This window comes from Macaca thibetana, chromosome 11 (genome assembly GCF_024542745.1).
Source record: "Macaca thibetana thibetana isolate TM-01 chromosome 11, ASM2454274v1, whole genome shotgun sequence".
Taxonomy (NCBI): Eukaryota; Metazoa; Chordata; class Mammalia; order Primates; family Cercopithecidae; genus Macaca; species Macaca thibetana.
Genome location: NC_065588.1, coordinates 1121224 through 1140954, shown reverse-complemented (window position 1 = coordinate 1140954; position 19731 = coordinate 1121224). Strand labels below are relative to the sequence as shown.

General features: G+C 39.0%; 1 protein-coding gene across 15 annotated transcripts in view; it reads right to left on the bottom strand.

Moving 5' to 3' along the window:
• ERC1 (ELKS/RAB6-interacting/CAST family member 1) overlaps positions 1-19731 on the bottom strand; it is a 534923-nt gene that overhangs the window by 391297 nt on the left and 123895 nt on the right. The window lies entirely within an intron of this gene.

Sequence of the window (19731 nt, the reverse complement as noted above, 5' to 3'; positions counted from 1 at the left end):
TAAGAATGTAAGAGTTTTACAAGTGATGAATTAAAAAGAAAAGAATGTAATTCCTTTCAAATAGATATGTTATAAAGGTTATAAAGAGGTTGAGTTTTGTTACTCTATAAAAGTAAGTATCATCTACGTCTATGTTTCTCTGGATTCAGAGTCCAGTGTGCTCACCATTACACAACGGAACCTCTACGACTCTGTTTCTGAAACTTCATGTGCATCAGAATCATCTGGAGGCCTAAATCAAGTCCGTCGTTTCTGATTCAACAGCGTTGGGGTTCAAAATGAGTATTTCTAACAAATTCCCAAATGAAGCTACACTGCTTTAGAAAATCTAAAACTAGGAAAAGGGAAAAAAAGCATCACCAAGCATAACACTGGCTATCTCAGATAATACAATCTAGCCACAGGCTATGAAGCGTTTATGAAAAACAACCCCATAATGCACTTAGATATCCATACGAAGCAAGAGCAGAGGCCTACTTTTAGATGGCAAGACTAACCAGCTAAAAAGTTTGGTAACTAGTACAAAAGCAAAGGTCTACTTTTAGATGGCAAGACTAACCAGCTAAAAAGTTTGGTAACTAGTTACCTTTATCCCTGAAGTTTAATGCCTTTCATTAGATATAACTTTAAAATAACAAGAAATCTAATGACATTTATTTTAAAATCCATTCACAGAAAATTTTATTAAGCTTTTAGCACCCCATACATATTCGCACACCAAATTTGCTTTTTGCTTTTCCACCCAAGGATTAATAACAAATAGTTAAACATTTGATTATAGGAAAAGAAGGAAGTGGATTTCTTTTATCTAAGATTCAGGGCTGTTCACCAGGAAAATAGTGAGTCATATTTTCAAGCCGAAAATTGTTAATAAGCTGTTTTACATTCTTTTTTCATTATTGTCATTTCAAACATATAATCCATACAAAAAACTATTAATGAACTATTTTATATTTTTTCATACTAACTCTTTGATAGTTAATGTATATTTCACCTTTATATCACATCTCGATTTGGGCTAGCCACATTGCAAGTACTTAATAGCCACAAATGGCTGGTGGCACCACAGAGAATAGTGCAAATCTAAGAAATCAAGTATGGTTCTACGGTCTCTCATCTTTAACTTGTCTTATCTTATTTTTCCTATCTGAACGTGGATTAAACCACAAAGAAAATATGAATAATGTTTCATATTTAGGGTACATCAAAGCACTCAGGAAGATCTAATACAGGTTGACCATCCCAAAATCTGAAAATCCAAAATCCAAAATGCTCCAAACTCCAGAACTTTTTCAGCACTGACATGACACTTAAAGGAAATGTTCAATGGAACATTTTGGATTTTCGGATTAAGAATGTTCAACCAGTAAGCATAAGTGTAAGGCAAATATTCCCAAACTCAAACTCTGAAACACCCCCAGTCCCATGCATTTTAGGTAAGCAATATCCAATGTGTAGTGTATCTAAACTACAAGGTATCTGAGAACCAATACTGTGTGTATGGTGGTACTTCCTGCTCAGTTAAGGAGTATGGAAAATTTCTTAACAAGACTAGTCTCACTGGAGATTGCTATAATAAGTACTTGCTACTACTGTAAGTACTTACAAATTATGCTGGACCATACTGGAAAGGAAAAACATGCAGATAAGCCATATTTCACTCTGCTAAACTACATTTCTACCAACTACTTCTTTTATTTTTATTTTTATTTTTGAGACGGAGTCTCGCTCTGTCGCCCAGGCTGAAGTGCAGTGGCGCGATCTCAGCTCACTGCAAGCTCCGCCTCCCGGGTTCACGCCATTCTCCTGCCTCAGCCTCCCGAGCAGCTGGGACTACAGACACCCGCCACCGCGTCCGGCTAATTTTTTGTATTTTTAGTAGAGATGGGGTTTCACCGTGTTAGCCAGGATGGTCTCGATCTGCTGTCCTCGTGGATCTGCCCACCTTGGCCTCCCAAACTGCTGGGATTACAGACGTGAGCCACCGCACCCGGCCTCTACCAACTACTTCTATGCAACCAATCTCACCAAGTCAGAAAGTAAAGAACAATTGTTCGAGCTCCCATTTGTAGTTATTCACCACAAGTTCCACCGTGCTCCTTCAAAAGACTCCTTCATCTGTAATTTACCTCTATTCTACTTTAATAAATATACACAGTTAATCTAATTATAATCTGGAAAGATCTACCTGAGAACTTTCAAACTCTAAAAAATCTTTTTCTGAATCACAAATACTATCCTTTTCTTTCTCCTACACCTACTAAATCTACCGTTTGTCCACAGCATTACCTCTGATCTATCATACCTTCTTGTTCTGTCATTCGTCTCTATTCTGTTTTTTGTTTTGTTTTGTTTTCCTCCCAGCTTAAGCAATGATTTCAGTCTCATACCAACTCCTTAAAAAAAGAAAATCATACCTGTTTTACTTTACTACTTTATTTCTGAATTAAACAGTCTTCTGGGCCTTCCTGTATGTGTTCATGTGTATTTTTGTCACCATATACAGCAATCCCCCCTTATCATCAAGGAATATAATCCAAGACCCCCAGTGGATGCCTGAAACCACAGACAGTATCAAACGCTACACACACTCTGTTTTTTCTCTATATATATACCTATTACATAATAAAATTTAATTTACAAATTAGTCACAGTAAGAGATTAACAACAATAACTAGTAACAAAATAGAACAATTTTAACAGTATGCCAGCATCATTACTCTTGTGCTTTGGGGTCATTATTAAATAAAATAAGGGTTATGTGAACACAAGTACTGAGATACTGCAACGGTCGATCTAATAACCGAGACAGCTACTAAGTGACTAAGGGGCAGGTAGTGTGGATACGTGGATACACTGGACACAAGGAAGATTCACCTCCAGGGTGGAATAGAGCAGAATGGCACAAGATTTCATCACACTACTTAGAAAAAAAAGCATAAAGTTAAAATCTGTAAGCTGTTCCTTTCTGGAATTTTCCATTTAATATTTTCAGACCACAGTTGACCACAGGTAACAGAAACCAAGGAAAGCAAAAAAGCAGTTAAGGGAGGACTACTGTATATACATTAAAATCCTCACAGTTCTCAGGTATCGTATTTTCTTCCCTTGCATTCTCCCTGTGGAAAATTTCACTCTCTCTCATAGCAATGTGGGAAACTGAGCCTTAGAGAAGACAGCAGGCCTAAGATCTCACAGCTACAAATAAGCAGCAGAGCAGAGATTTAAGATCAAGCGGTCTTGCCTCCAGATCCCACATTCTTAACCACTAATTTTCTAATACCACCCTAACCCACAGGAGCCCATCAGGGAATTCGAGGCCCTCCATGGTCAGATGGGCCCAATGTACCCGCACTGCCTAACCTTTGCCATATGCCCCTTTGCCCCACTTCCAGTGGCTCTCTGTTCCAGCAGTACTGCCATTCTCTGAATAAATACCATCCTTTCTTGTCATTGTTCATCTTGTCCTATGCTTGTAATATCCTTAACCCCGATCACTTACAAACAATTCTGCCTGTTGAACACATCTTTCAAGACCCTCTTCCTATGCTGCCATTTAATAAATATGTTCCAATCCCCCAACAGACAAGTGCTGTCACCCTCATCCTTTCCCAGGGTATTTTGTTATACAATTTAACACTTTTTTTCCTCTTATAGAACTTAGTAACATTATCATACAGAACTTACCAATATTTCTATACTTAAAGTAACATTTTAATTTCAAAAACCTCGGCCGGTCGCGGTGGCTCACGCCTGTAATCCCAGCACTTTGGGAGGCCGAGGCGGGCGGATCACAAGGTCAGGAGATCGAGACCACGGTGAAACCCCGTCTCTACTAAAAATACAAAAAATTAGCCGGGCGCGGTTGTGGGCACCTGTAGTCCCAGCTACTCGGGAGGCTGAGGCAGGAGAATGGCGTGAACCCGGGAGGCGGAGCTTGCAGTGAGCTGAGATCCGGCCACTGCACTCCAGCCTGGGCGACAGAGCGAGACCCCGTCTCAAAAAAAAAAAAAAAAAAAAAAAAAAAAAATTCAAAAACCTGTATGTTCCCCCTAAAACAGTAAGAAGAATATAATTGTTTTAAGTTTTTGCAAATCTCTTTAATATCTGGCTTATAACCAAGCAGGGGGTGCATAAGACTAGCTTTAGAATAAATGCAATTTTGGTACCATCTAACAAAGCTTAAATGAAAGACCCAAAAGAATGAAACTATTTCCAAGTATTTTACCCACATCACAAAACAAAGTTCAGTAATATTTACAGGAATACAAAATGCCTAGCACCCAACAAGGTAAAACTCACAATGCTTGGCATCCAATCCAAACTCACCAGACATGCAAAGAAGCAGAAAAACACAACTCATAATAAGGACAAAAAGCGTTCAATGAAAACTGAAATCAGAAATAACACAGGTTATGGTATGATCTCACTTACATATGGAATCTAAAAAAAGTTGAACTCAATAGAATGGTGGTTACCAGGGGCTGGGGATAGGAACAGGGAGAGGAATGGGGAGACGCTGATCAAAGCGTGCAAACCCTCAGTTATGAAATGAGTAAGTTCTGGGGATCTAACATACAGCAGCATGTAATTAATAATGCTGTATTATAGAGCTGAAATTTGCTAAGAGAGTAAAAATCACAACACTCCACCACGCAAACAAAAAAGGTCCAAAAGGGAAGTGTCAGAACAGACTGAATATTGATTCCTTTAAAAGAAAAGGACTGCAACCACAGAGTAAAGACCTTAGTGGAATATGAAATTCAGCAACCAGACTGTTCAAGATGCCAAAGAACCCATGGACCCTTATCCACTGGCACTCAGGCGCAGCTCAAGCCAGTCAGTGTCGCTACTAATCCTATTTGACAGTATCAGATTTGGTTCCTATTAGCTGAACCCATTACAGGCCATCAGTGATAGTAAAGGCGCTTACCGAATCTGGTGACCCTTCTACACAGTTAAGGAAGTCAACGCCTTAGAAAAGTATACATGTCAGAAATTTGAAAAATAAATAAATCACATAATCATTTGTATCTAATTACTACACGTTAATCTGTATTTTGTATACTATACATTATTCTACTACCTCTAACCAAAAGCAAAAAACAAAGCAACTCATTAAAAAAAAAAAAAAAAAAACTGGCCGGGCGTGGTGGCTCATGCCTGTAATCCCAGCACTTTGGGACGCCGAGGTGAGCGGATCACTGAGGTCAGCAGTTCAAGACCAGCCCGGTCAACTATGTAAAATCCCATCTCTACTAAAAATACAAAAAAATTAGTCAGGCGTGGTGGTGCATGCCTGTATTCCCAGCTACTCAGGAGGCTGAAGTAGGAGAATCACTTGAACCCAGGAGGCGGAGCTTGCAGTGAGCCAAGATTGTGCCACTGCACTCCAGCCTGGGCAACAACAGCGAAACTCCGTCTCAATTAAAAAAAAAAAAAATTATTTTATCCTACATCCCCTAAACACATAATTAAATTCTTATTATAAAGGTGAAAAGCTAAGGCATTCAAACCTAAAGTCTCAAACCTAATTTTCCTGTGTCTCAGTTCCTCTAAGCATTAATTTCAGAAAAAAACCCGTTCCCTCTGCAGGCCATGGACCTGTATGTAGGAAAACATCCCTCATCACTTCTAAGTGTTTTTCATTCTGATGGTACCAATACCACATAAGACAACATTTGTGAGACCCCACATTGCCGCTTCTTTATGCAAGGTACCCAGATGCCCAAGCTGCGCTTCATACTGGATCCACGGTTCAGTTAACGGACCTGGAAACGTGCCAATGCTGACCTGACATAAACACCCTCATGGCACTGAGAGAGGGTCAAGTATGAATCAGTGACTGAAAAAGGTGAAGAATAAGAACTCTTGTTATAAACATACCAACCTTTAGCATAAGTGTGGCTAGAAACACAAGCTTTGATACCAAAAATATTTCATATTATAAACATTAGACACAGAAACTGCCCAAGTCCATACCCCTAATTACTAAATGATCTTTTCTTTACTAAGTATTCAATTCAAATCACCTGTGTACACTCTTTCTTAGTCTGCTTTTTTGTGCAGTACAGAATTCAAATACACTAGTCTGGAGATTTGAGATAAAAACCACCACACAAACCACTTTGCCACTACTAGATTAATTGCTCTGAATTCTACACTGATCTTGTGGTTTGGAGTGAACTAAATTTGTAGTATAATTTTGCGTGAGGTCCATATTTTACAAACCACAAAAAACATATTCAGGAAAACCCCTCAAAGACCAGCAGGACACACAGTCATCACCCTAACACCAATCCTGGCAGGAGGAATCAAACCTGTTTATTCACATCGGTGGAGCTGGAGGAATAGCATTCACCCAACTTGCCAAGGTTGTCTGTGGCAAACAGGTCACGCCAACTTCAATAAAAACAGAAGGCTTTTGTCCACAAGGTTTTCTCTACCAATGAAAGTGAACAGAAAATGGCTACCCTACTGTTTTGGCCTTTCACTTCTGATCAAAAAACAATTAATTCTGGCCCGGTGTGGTGGCTCACGCCTGTAATCCCAGCACTTTGGGAGGCCAAGGCGGGCAGATCATGAGGTCAGGAGATGGAGACCATCCTGGCTAACGTGGTGAAACCCCATCTCTACTAAAAATACAAAAAAAAAAAGCCAAGCATGGTGGCGGGCGCCTGTAGTCCCAGCTACTGGGGAGGCTGAGGCAGGAGAATGGCGTGAACCCAGGAGGCAAAGCTTGCAGTGAGCTGAGATCCGACCACTGCACTCCAGCCTGGGCTACAGAGCCAGACTCCATCTCAAAAGAAAACAATTAAGTCTGTCAACCTACCTTAACTTTCGTTTGTTTTAAATCAAGAAACAGATCTATCTAAAGGCACATTAGTAGTAATAATTAGTTGCATGGAAATGTGGCTTGTTTCCTATCATTCCTCTCTTGGCTTTGCCAACATGACACTTTCCCTTTCTAACTCTGTGATCACATCTTTTCAGTGTTCTCCATCCTCTGTCATTTCCCCTCCTCACATCTCACTCACTGCATGGAACCTCCTCTGGAGAAACTAACCCAATTCTACGGCTTTAACCACCATCTCCACAGCTTCCACATCTTTATTCCTGGCCCCAAACGAGTTCTAAAAACCTAAAATTCTAATAATTTTTATTTAAACCACATCTTCCACTGATTCATTTAGAAAGAGACATTTTTAAGAACTTTTTAATGTATGTTAAATCTGACTATTATATTTTCTACATTTTTCCTGTATTCTGCAGTATTTCATAAAATTTTTTAAAGAGTTAAATAACTGAAATTAAACTCCCAACTTTAAAGCTGAGAAAAATCAAGGCCCAAACTAATTAAGTGACTTGCTGAAATCCACTCTAAACGATATATCTTATGACTGCATTTCCCATTGTCCCCACCTAGACGGGAGGCTGAATGCCAGGTGAAGGGCACTGAGCCATGGACTGACAGCATTACAGACCAGACAGAAGTAAACTTTTTAGAGCACTATTTCAACAAACTGCATTGAGCTCTGTTTGATGCCCCACACTTGACAAAAAGATGAAAAGCTCAGATATCAAAATAGTCAAGGTAGAAATGAGTCATTCCACAGTACCCAGTTTTAAAAAAAAAAAAAGACATTTCGCAAATTTATATTCTGAAAAATTAATGTTGATACCTTCACTCACTTTCGCTTGAAAATTCATAGCAAAGACGACACAGTATTGGCTATACAAGTATACTGCAATAAGTGGTATCAGGTATGCAGCCCCAAGAAACTCTTGGCCTCTGGAAACCTGATACAGCATGGCAGTCAGCCAACCTACTGTGTGTGACCCCTTTAAGCCAACACATAACGTAACACTTCCTCATTCTGGTATCAGAACGAAGATCAGCAAAGCCTTATAACTCTATGTGAAAACCCTCCCAGAAAGGGAGAATTCCTTACAGCTTTCTCTATGTGAAAACCCTCCTGGGCTCAAGTGATCCTCCTGTCTCAGCCTTCCGAAGTGCTGGAATGACAGGCATGAGTCACTCTGCCCGGCCATTGCAGAGGTCTTTATGCTTTCTTACAATTTCTGTCTTCACACACCTTGAGCTTCATTTTCATTTTGCCACTGTTGAAATATATATTCCTTTATTTCATTCCTGTGCTCTTGACAGGTAGAAACAATCTAGATGCAGAATTCCACCTGTTCTATTATTTAGCAACATTATATCAACAAGGAGAAGCAACAGACAAGCTCTTCCTTTTGTGACCTTTCTCTGAAATTCTTCACCTTTACCGAATAAACCTCAGTTGACTTGCGAGTTTTGGCTTTAAAGGCATTATTACTGTAAGGTCTATGCCATACTATTATATTGACATTAGATTATTTTTTCCTATTACATTAATGCCTTTTTGTCTCCTGTTTTTTTCTTGCATCTCATTCTTCCCTTCTTTCTAACATACATCTTTTAACAGTACTTTCCATAGGGATCCTGGGTAGTCAACTCTCATTTGTATTAATCTGAAAGAAAAAGTCTTTCTTCTCTCTTTACTGAAGAATGGTGAGAGTTCAGCTTGGTACAGAATTCTGAGTTGCCAATGTTTTTCACTAAACTTTGAAGATTTTACACTACCATATTCTCACTACTGTTGTCGTAACTGAAAAGTCTGATGTTGGACTAATTGTTAATCCTTAGTAGGTAACGTATTTTTTCTCCCTAGCAGGTTGTTTGTTTCCTTTTTTAGAGACAGCGTCTCGCTCTACTGCCCAAACTGGAGTGCAGTGGCACCATCATAGCTCACTACTGCCCTGAAGCCCTTAGGCTCAAGGGATACTCTTGCCTCAGACTTCTGAGTAGCCAGGACTACACGTACACACCACCATGCCGGGTTAGTTTTTTCTTGTTGTTGTTGTTGTTTGTGGAGACACGGTCTCACTATGTTGCCCAGGCTGGTCTCAAACTCCTGGTCTCAAGTGATCCTTCTACCTTGACCTCCCAAAGTACTGGGATTACAGGTGTGAGCCACCATGTCCGGTCTACCTGGCAGTTTTTAAGATCAGGTTACCTATGGTTCCACTATGTTGTATGTAGGTGTAGATATTTTCCTGCTCAAGAATAATTTGTTCCTGAATTGAAGGATCCATTCCTATCACCAAAATCAGAAAAATTCTCAGCAATTCTCTTTTAAGATTGCCTCTTTATCCTCTCCTGAAACTCCTACAGATATAAGTTGGGCTCAATTTCCATAGAGTTCTTTTTAATAATTTCTGTCTTCCTATCTTTCCTATTGTTTGCTGGGTAATATCTCATCAGATCTATGTTCTAATTCACTAACTGTTCCTGCAGCTCTCTATAATCTGCAATTAAACTAATATACTGAGTTTTCCACTTTAGTTACTATATATTTCATGTCTAAAATCCTGTTTTGATATTTTATAACCCGGTTGCTTTTATACACAGTGCCTTTGTTTTTTCCTCATGTTTTAAATCATTCCTTTATGCATTCATTAATTATAACAGCTAATATTTACTGAGTGTTAGTATATACATACATTAACATTTAATTCTCACAACATTAAGAGGCAAGGCTATTATTCTTCTCACAGATGAGAAAACTGAGGCAAAAAAGTATACACTCATACAGCAAGTGGCAGAGCCAAGATTCAAAGACACTATACTAAACAGCTAGTGCTAGCTGGGCACGGTGACTCACACCTACAATCACAACACTAATGGAGGCGGAGTCGGGAGGATCGCTTGAGCCCAGGAGCTGAAGACCAGCATGGGCAACATAAGGAGGTTCTGTCTCTATAAAAATTAAAAATTAAGGAAATAAAAATTAAATACCTAGTGCTACTTCAGCTTTTGCTCTCAACAGTCATGAAACAACATCCAACAAGTTATATCTGATTATCCCTCTGGAGGGTGCTCCCATGCCTCCTAGTCCATCCTTTAATCATTTAACGTATGGTCTCGCTCTATTATCCAACGTTCCTAAGCGTCTGATCGCTCCATTTGTTCCTACTCCCGTTATTGGTTCAGGGGAGATCACAATCCACAAGTGATGGACTAATGTGGAATTGTAAATTCATTCTAAGCAATGCTTTTATCTGTGGGAATCTACATGTACTAAGTTGAAAGAATGTCCCTTCAGAGCAGTTATGTCTATTAAAACTCAAACCTGCATGATGAGAGACCTTTCTCCACAAAATCAAAGCCCAAGAGAATCAGTCAGTCTCTCATATTGCCACTAATACTGGTAGGAGGAATTTTTTTCTCGTCCAACCTTTCTCAGGAGAGTACTAGATGTATGCAGAGGTCTTGGCTTCAGATCCCTATCTCATTTAGGACCAGCGTCTATCTGCTGTCCATGCGTTATCGTTGATCCAGGTAAAGTTCTACTCGTTTCGTTTTACTATTTTTCCATTTATGTCCAATACCCATACCCTCCTTCAATATGCAGCTATTCTAATACATTTTAATATGTTCCTGAATATGTATCTTAGAAACACAGAGGGTGATTTTTATATTCATACATGTTTTTCAATTTATATTAATGCTATATACCTCAACCTGTTTTTACTTTTAAAAAACAGGATGGATGCTGTTTTTTAAACAATATACTACTCATATAACAAGTACTATAAAGTGAGTCGAGACCACGCCATTGCACTCAAGCCTGGGCAACAAGAGCAAAACTCTGTCTCAAAAAAAAAAGGGAAACATGGATAGTACTTATATCTATCCATGGTCTAATGTATACATGCTTCTGCATCGCTGCTTTTGACTTTTGTACAGTATTCCATGGTACATATCCACAATACTTTTATTTATCCCACCCCCTAGTAATGAACACTTACGCTGCTTTTAGTTCCTTGTTACCACAAATAATCCTGTGGTGAACATCCTTATACATGTCCTTTTGTGGACCAGCAGGAAACTTTCTCTGGGAAATATACCAAGGAATGGGATTACTGAAACCACCTACATCATTTGTGTTACGGTTTGCCCAAATCCTCACAGGCACTGAATGTTATCTCATATTCTAATTTTTATCAATTTGATGAACAAAATAGAATATTTCATCATCTTTGAAATTTGCATTTATTTACTAGTGAAAGCGACGATATCATGGCATAGTTGTTAACCACTTAAGTTTATCTGTTAACTGTCTATTCAAATCCTTCCCTCTCCCTATAGTCTCTATTTCTTAATGATTTTCACGTTTTTTTGTTTTTGTTTTTTGTTTGGAGACTGAGTCTCGCTCTGTCGCCAGGCTGGAGTGCAGTGGTATAATCTCAGCTCACTGCAACCTCCGCCTCCCAGGTTCAAGCGCTTCTCCTGCCTCAGCCTCCTGAGTAGCTGGGACTATAGGCGTGTGCCACCACACCCAGCTAATTTTTTTATTTTTAGTAGAGATGGGGTTTCACCATATTGGTCAGAATGGTGTTGATCTCTTGGCCTAATGATCCGCCCACTTCGGCCTCCCAAAGTGCTGGGATTACAGGCATGAGAAACCACGCCTGGCCTCAAGCATCTCTTTTTTATTCTTTATCTGAATCCTTACTATTTTAAGAGGCTCTAAAAAAAACTCTTCTCCCAATCTCATATGTTGGCTTTGCCAATGGTTTTCTTTCTTGAAGAGAAATGCTTAAATTTGATAGAATCATTTAAGTTCTCTTACCCCAATATATACCTACTAAACATTTTCATTGATTAGCTTTGTAGTTTCTCTTTAACACTGAGGTCTTTAACCAATCTAGAGTTCACTGTTTCCATCTAGAATGAAGTAGGTGGCCAACTTTATTCTCTACATGGTATGTCAGTTTTCTCATGCTTGCTTAATTTTGCACTAGTTTATGACTGACTCCCTCTCCACATAAATGTTTCTGATTTCACACTCCCTATTCTTTTCACTACCTGCTCCTTCCTGTGCTAGTTACCGCACTGTTCTGAGGTGTATTGTTTGGTTTCGTTTGGTTACGTATCTACATTTTCATGTATCACAGGGCAGGGTTCTCCCATTTTCTCTTCTCTTTTTGTTTAATGTTAGAATAGCTTTATTCATCCATATAAATTTTTTAAAATTTAATAGTAAAATATACAGACATAAAATTTGCTATCTTAATCATTTTAAGTCTACAGTTGAATAGTGTTGAGTATATTCATGCTGTTGTACAACCAATCTCCAGAACTCATTTCATCTTACAAAACTAAAACTGTATACCCATTAAACCCACATTCTCTCCTTCCCAGCTGCTGGTAACCACCGTTCTACTTTCTGTCTCTATGAATTTGACTCTAGGTATGCAAGTGGAATCATACATAGTATTTGTCTTTTTGTAACTCATCCTTACAAAATTTAAAATAAAATGAATTCCTAAAAAATACTGTTTGGTATTTTGTTTGTTTTGTTTTGAGATGGAGTCTCGCTCTTGTCGCCTAGGCTGGAGTGCAGTAGCGTGATCTCGGCTCACTGTAACCTCCGCCTCCCAGGTTCAAGTGACTCTCCTGCCTCAGCCTTCTGAGTAGCTGAGATTACAGGCGACCGCCACCATGCCCGGCTACTTTTGTATTTTTAGTACAGAAGGGGTTTCACTATGTTGGCCAGGCTGGTCTTGAACTCCTGACCTCAGATAATCCACCTGCCTCAGCCTCCCAAAGTGCTGGGATTATAGGTGTGAGTCACTGTGCCTGGCCTACTGCTTGGTGTTTAATTGGAAATGCAAAAGAATATATACATTAATTTCAGGAAAACTGATATCCCTGCAGGATTAAATTATACCATCTATTGATATGGAGTTTCTTTTATTTATTTTTCCTCATATCCTCTGGTAGAGTATTAGTCTTTCTTGTTTTTTTCTTGGGGAGTGGGGAACAACTTGATGAAAATGACTATTTTTAAATATTTGATAGAAAATATCAAATATTGGGCCGAGTGCGGTGACTCATGCCTGTAATCCCAGCACTTTAGGAGGCCGAGGTGGGCAGATCACAAGGTCAGGAGATCGAGACCAGCCTGGCTAACATGGTGAAACCCCGTCTCTACTAAAAATACAAAAAATTAGCTGGGCGTGGTGCCATGCTCCTGCAGTCCCAGTTACTCGAAAGGCTGAGACAGGAGAATCACGTGAACTTGAGAGGTGAGAAAGAAAAAGAAAAAAAAAGAAACTATCAAATATTTTCTCCTCAAAAGCCATCTGGGCCTTAGGATTTGGGAGGGAAAAAGGGATGAGGTTGATTACCATTTCAATTTCTATAATGACTGTTATTCATGTTTTCTCTTAACTCTTGAACTTATTCTGTCATTTTATATTTTTCTAGAAATTTATTTCTTCTTGTTTTTCAAGCTTATTCGAATATAATTGTTTAGAGTTGTCTTGTATTATTTTTAAACTCTGTAGTACTAGCAGTTACTTTTCCTTTATCATCTGTAAGAGCTGTTCCTGTCTTATTAACCTTTTTCAAATAACTACCTCTTGGTGTTGTTTTATTCTCTACTTTATTAATTTCTCACCTTTTATTTATTACTCTTTATTGTTTTTGGATTAACTCTGTTACTTTTTTCTAAGTTTCCTGATTTGAACACCTAGATTACTTGTTCTTCTTTCTTATTTTCTGATGAATATGTTAAAAACTAGAAATTTCCCTCTAAATACTGCTTTAGTTATACCCCATAGTTTTTTTTCTAATTATGTTCCATAAATTTTTATATAGAAAGCTTTCACTGCCACTCATTTCTAAAATGTTTATATTTCTCCTTTAACCCACAAGTCATTTCGGTAGTATGTTTCAAGATTGCAGACTTATTTTGGTTTTCTGTTGCTATTCTTTACTATCTTTATAACTACTTTACTATCTTTACTCCTGATTTCTAATTTTGTTGCATTAGGAGTACAAAGTCATGTGACTTTGACTCTTGGGAATTTTGAAGTTTCCTTTATGATCCAGTACATGGTTAGTTTTTATGGCTGTTCAGTAAGTTCTTAAAAATATTGTTTATTCTCTATTTGTTAGTACAAAATTCTGTATACACATCTATGAACTTGAGCTTGTTAATGTTATTAAAACTTTATGTTGATGCTTGTTTATTTGATCTAATTCTGACAGGAGCACATCCAAATGACCAACTACAACTGTTGATTTATCTATTTCACCTCATTGCTGCTATATATTCATTCATTCATTCATTCATTCATTCATTCATTCATTCATTCATTCGTTTAGAGACAGAATCTTGCTCTGTCGTGCAGGGGCATAATCTTAGCTCACTGCAACCTCCACCTCCTGGGTTCAAGGAATTCTCCTGCCTCAGGCTCTCAAGTAGCTGAAACTACAGGTGCGTGCCACCATGCTGAGCTAATTTTTGTATTTTCAGTAGAGACATGGTTTCACTATGTTGGCCAGACTGGTCTCAAACTCCTGAACTCAGGTGATCCACTCACCTTGGCCTCCCACAATGCTGGGATTACAGGTGTGAGCCACTGTGCCCAGCCTGCTTTACATATTTAAATGCCATGTTGTTAGATGCATAAATTGACACAATTATATTTTCTTGATCTATCAGCATATAACATTGTTCTGTGTGCCTTAAAAGATAATTTAATATTAAAATAAATCATATTTGGGAAGGCCTATTTTCCTGATGTTTTATTTTTAAATTTTTTTCTATCTCGTGTGTTTTTAACTTTGCTGTTACTTTTTGTCTCTGTTTAACTCTTGTTGACAGTATATTTCTGTATCTTTTTAGCCCAACTGAGATTTATATTTTCATTTTAATCCAAGTACTTATTTGTATGTATTGACTTTCCCATTATTTGTACTGATTTCAGCCTTCTTTGTTCATGATGTCCACATACCATCACATTTCTTTCTCTCCCCTCCCTACTCTTTTCTATTCTCCACTGGGTAAACTGAGTTTCACTCTGATGGTTTGAAACTTATACATTCCATTTTGATTTTTCTAGTGTATTAAGAGACATACTTATGCTTATATTTTCTTGTCAACTTCTTAAGCTTATCATTATCTACATCTTCCCGCGAACCAGACATCACCCCATCACCTCTGTAAGCAGTGCTATCTCACCAGCTGGAACTGGGGGAGTGGCTGTGGCAGGAAGCAAGCCTCCCCGATCAGAACGCCTCTGGCAGGATCATCTGCACCGCTTCTACAAGAAATGCTCTGCCCAGTTATAGAGAGGATGCTGAAAGAGGAAGGAGCACTCCAAAGCCAGTCTACCTTCACAGGCAGACTTGAATATCATGACAATGTCGCCCTGCAGCACCCAGCCCCAACCCCTACCCTACCCCATAATTCACACAATCCACCTAAACAGGAAGACAAAACCACATTCACTTGAAAAGATTCTAAGCCCTGTCTCTGTCACGGTACCTAGTTCTCCTTTATTCTGAGCAGCTATTTCAGAGATATCGATAGACATATACAGGTACATTAATAGATACAGATAGGGATATAGATCATCAGCCTTTCTGTTTTATGTGCCACGGTATCCCCAGTGCTCAGGAGAGTTCTCAGCAGGTACTCCCAAAACCCCGTGGAATGAATGAAGAGATCAATCAATCCATCTTTCTCTTCTCTCATAGTCTCTTGTCACAAAAGATGCCTATCTCTTTCTGAGGCTGTATAATTCCATCAACCTAAATCCTTTTCTCCTCTCCACCAACATGAATTGTTTCTTCTTCTCCCCACCTTTCTTTGTGGCTAGTCCCCAACCTACCAATCAAACAAGAGTCATGGTCATCCATGCATATTGTAATTCGCAAAATCAGAAATGATGAATTCCAGTCCTAAAACTAAGACCAAGTAGTTGGATAGGCCTTCAGCAGGTTGTTTATACTCTCTCTGCACAGGGAGGAATTGCAGCATTATGATCAAGAACAAAAGTTTGGGGGTTTCAATCAATCGGGCACTAGGTCATGTAACCTGAATCTCTCGAAGTTTTAGCTCCCTGTCTGTAAAATGTTATAGCAATTCTTATTTCTTGGAAGGTTACGCTAAGAATTAACTGGGAAAATGAAAGTATACAAACCCGCCATGGTACACAAAAAGCACTCAGGTTAGATACTGTCATAAATATTCTTTAAATTACGGAAAGACCGGATGATCTCTAAAACTGCCCTCTCGTTCTAAGAATGTACGACTAACTCTAAGTATGCTGAAGAAGTCAGACTCTAGCTTCAAGTGGCACGGGGCTGGGACTGCAAGCAGAGGGTGCTCGTCAAACAGCAGCATCCTAGCTCTAGTGCCTAAACATCCCAGGGCAAGGGCAGTTCCTCACCTTGTGCTAGAGGCTGATCTCCCAAGCACCTCTGAAAAAAGAACCACTTCCTCTTCCTGTTACTAAGATATAGATTATATTCCTTACCTATAATAAACAGAATTCCAAAACACAATTTCCTGGAGAAGTAAGGGAAAAAAACTGGAATACTCTGAAGCAGTAAAGTCCACATTATTTTGGTTTATTGATAAAATCAGCTCTGCTCTGCACATTGGGAATTAATCCTGAAAATACATTTAATGGTAGCTCCCTAGTATAGCATCATGATTTTGGAACAAGAAAATAACTTTAATTCTTGAGAATGCTGTAACTGATATAGCAAAAGTCCCAGGGTTACTAGCGAGAGTAGCCTCAAGTGCCAATCAAAAGTGGTATGCTAATAAGCAGTTCATAAACTTCTCAATTATAAAAGCAAAACAACAATACTTATGTTGTCAAACCCATGCCATTACTACGAAGAGCAAATAAAACAATAAAGACCAAATCAAATCAAAGTGTTATAAACTGTAAGGTGTTTCAAAATTGTTTGAACCTATTGAATTCAAATTTTCCTCCGTGGCTGGGCACAGTGGCTCTTGCCTGTGATTCCTGTGCTTTGGGGGCTAAGGCGGGAGGTCTGTTTGAAGCCAGGAGTTCAAGAACATCCTGGGCAATACAGTGAGACCTCATATCTACAAAAAATACAAATTAAAAAATTAGCCAGGAGTGGTAGCCCTGCATCTATAGTCCTCACTACTCAAGATGCTGAGGTGGGAGGATCACTTGAGCCCACAAGTTCAAGGTTATAGTGAGCTATGATCGAGGCACTGCACTACAGCCTGAATGACAAAGTGAAACCTTGTCGCAAAAAATAATAATAATAATTAATAAACTAAATGTCCCTCCAAATTCAAAAGAGAACATAATTAAACACCTGGCCAAAAAAACCTTAAGTTGTTATTATCATTATCCTTACTTTATAGTTGAGGAAAGGGAGGCTTAAAGAAGTAATTCCTAGATGGTCACGGTGGCTCACGCCTGTAATCCCAGCACTTTGGGAGGCCGAGGAGGGCGGATCACCTGAGGTTGGGAGTTCGAGACCAGCCTGACCAACAGGGAGAAACCCCATCTCTACTAAAAATACAAAATTAGCCAGGCGTAGTGGCGCATGACTGTAATCCCAGCTACTCAGGAGCCTGAGGCAGGAGAATCACTTGAACCCGGGAGGCAGAGTCTGCAGTGAGCCAAGATTGCGCCATTGCACTCCAGCCTGGGCAACAAGAGCAAAACTCCGTCTCACACACACACACACACACACACACACACACACACACACACGCGCCATTGCACTCCAGCCTGGGCAACAAGAGCAAAACTCCGTCACACACACACACACACACACACACACACACACACAAAGAAGTAAAGTAACTCCTCTAAGGTCACACAACTAGTAAAGGTAGAGGGCTGGGTTTCAAGCCTGTGTCTGACTCCAAAACCATCCTTTTAACCACTGTATCACTAAATCCAGACCACCTCTGTGAAAGTCATCAGATTAAAAGAGACGGTTACAAAACGGGAGCAATTCCATATATACTGTACCTTGCGAACACCAGAGGGCCTCATCCCATGTACCCCGAATAGGGAAAAAAAAACAGGTCTTTTCAAATGTAACTATTTTCCTTAAAGGATTTTTAAAACTGTTCAAACTCCAGGCTAGGCACAGTGGCTCACGCCTGTAATCCCAGCACTTTGGGAGGCAGAGGAAGGAGGACTGCTTGAGCTCAGGAGTCCTAGACCAGCCTAGGCAACATAGTGAGACTCTGTCTCTGCAAAAAAATTTTAAAAATTAGCCAGTGTGATGGCACATGCCTGTAAGTCCTGACTACTCAGGAGGCTGAGGCAGGAGAAGCGTTTGATCCCAGGAGTTCCAGGTTGCAATGAGCTATTAATATAATCGTGCCACTGCACTCCAGCTTGGGTGACAGAGTAAGATTCTATCTCTAAAAATAAAAATGAAAGAAAAACTCCATGATCCATGTTCTTTTTTCATACATACATAATTTAGTAATCTGAGTGTTAGATCAAAGTCTAGGATAGTTGCAGAAAAGAAGACGAAATCAGCTAAGAGCAAATTATAGAAATACATGAAAACTTTCAAAGAGCTGGTATAAACTGCCTTTTACTGGGCTCTAACACTGGCAAGTTGCGTTGGAAAAGGTGACCCTTGTCAAGTGTCACCAGAGTAATTTTTTAAGTAATGCTAATAAATAGACATATTACATTCTTAAAATCATCCCAAATTCAGAAGTAAGCTTTCACTCTTTTATCTTTTATGATGAGATGGTTCCATTTGAGCAGTTTCCCTGGTAACTTACAGAAATAATCACTGAGACTCAGCTACTCCTGCAATGGCTAAAAACTAAAAACCATTCGTGAATGACAACAAATACAATCTATTCTCCATGGTACAAGAAACCAATCACAAGACCATCTGGGTGAGACCTGGCTAATAAGAACATTACTTGAGAGGGGTACAAAGAGAAGCATGGATTGCCAAGGGGGAAAAGTCATTTATTAGACTGTGACAAGCTTTTAAATGTTTGCATTATCATTAGCCAACTGCCTGGTTCTCCGGTTTGCACACCTGCCACCTCCACCCAAAGCTACTACAGTAGCAAACCCGGAAGTATGCCTGACCTCTAGAACCCTGGCGCCCTCTTCTGACCCTTCCGCTGTACTGCATGCACTCAAGCTACTGAAATGAAAAACTATTAATAAAGCTATTACATTTTAAAATAAAGAGTGTAATTGGATTGTTCGTAACTCAAAGGACACACGCTTGAGGGGATGGATACCCCCATTCTCCATCATTTATTTTCACACTGCATGCCTGTATTAAATATCTCACATACCCCATAAATATATACACCTACTATGTACCCACAAAAAGTTTTAAAAATAAAGCTATAAATGAATAACTTTGCAGGTAACATTATCTACATGATTTCATATTTATAATTCCCTGAATAAAACTAAGTTTAACTTAATAAAAGAAAAGGCAGATCATCTAAATACTATGTTCTCTTAACATCTCAACAGTATATGTATTAGTTGATTTTATTACAAGAATTATAAAATGATAACAATGACGAATGTGCAAAGACTTTACTATGTGCCGAACACTGGCAGTAAATAAACGAGTTTAATTCTAATAACAAACTTATGAGTTAAGTACTACTATTCTCTTCATCTTACAGATGTGAAAAGTGAAGTGTAATGAAGTTCAATACATTCCCAGGATCACGCAATTCGTAGTAAGTGGTAAAGATGAAGTCCAAACTCAGTAAACATGACTTTACAGCCAAAGCCTCAGCCACTACTGCATCTCATGATTTTATACCCAAAATATCTCTGTGATGTAGAATGGAGCTGATATCATAACAAAATGAAACATAA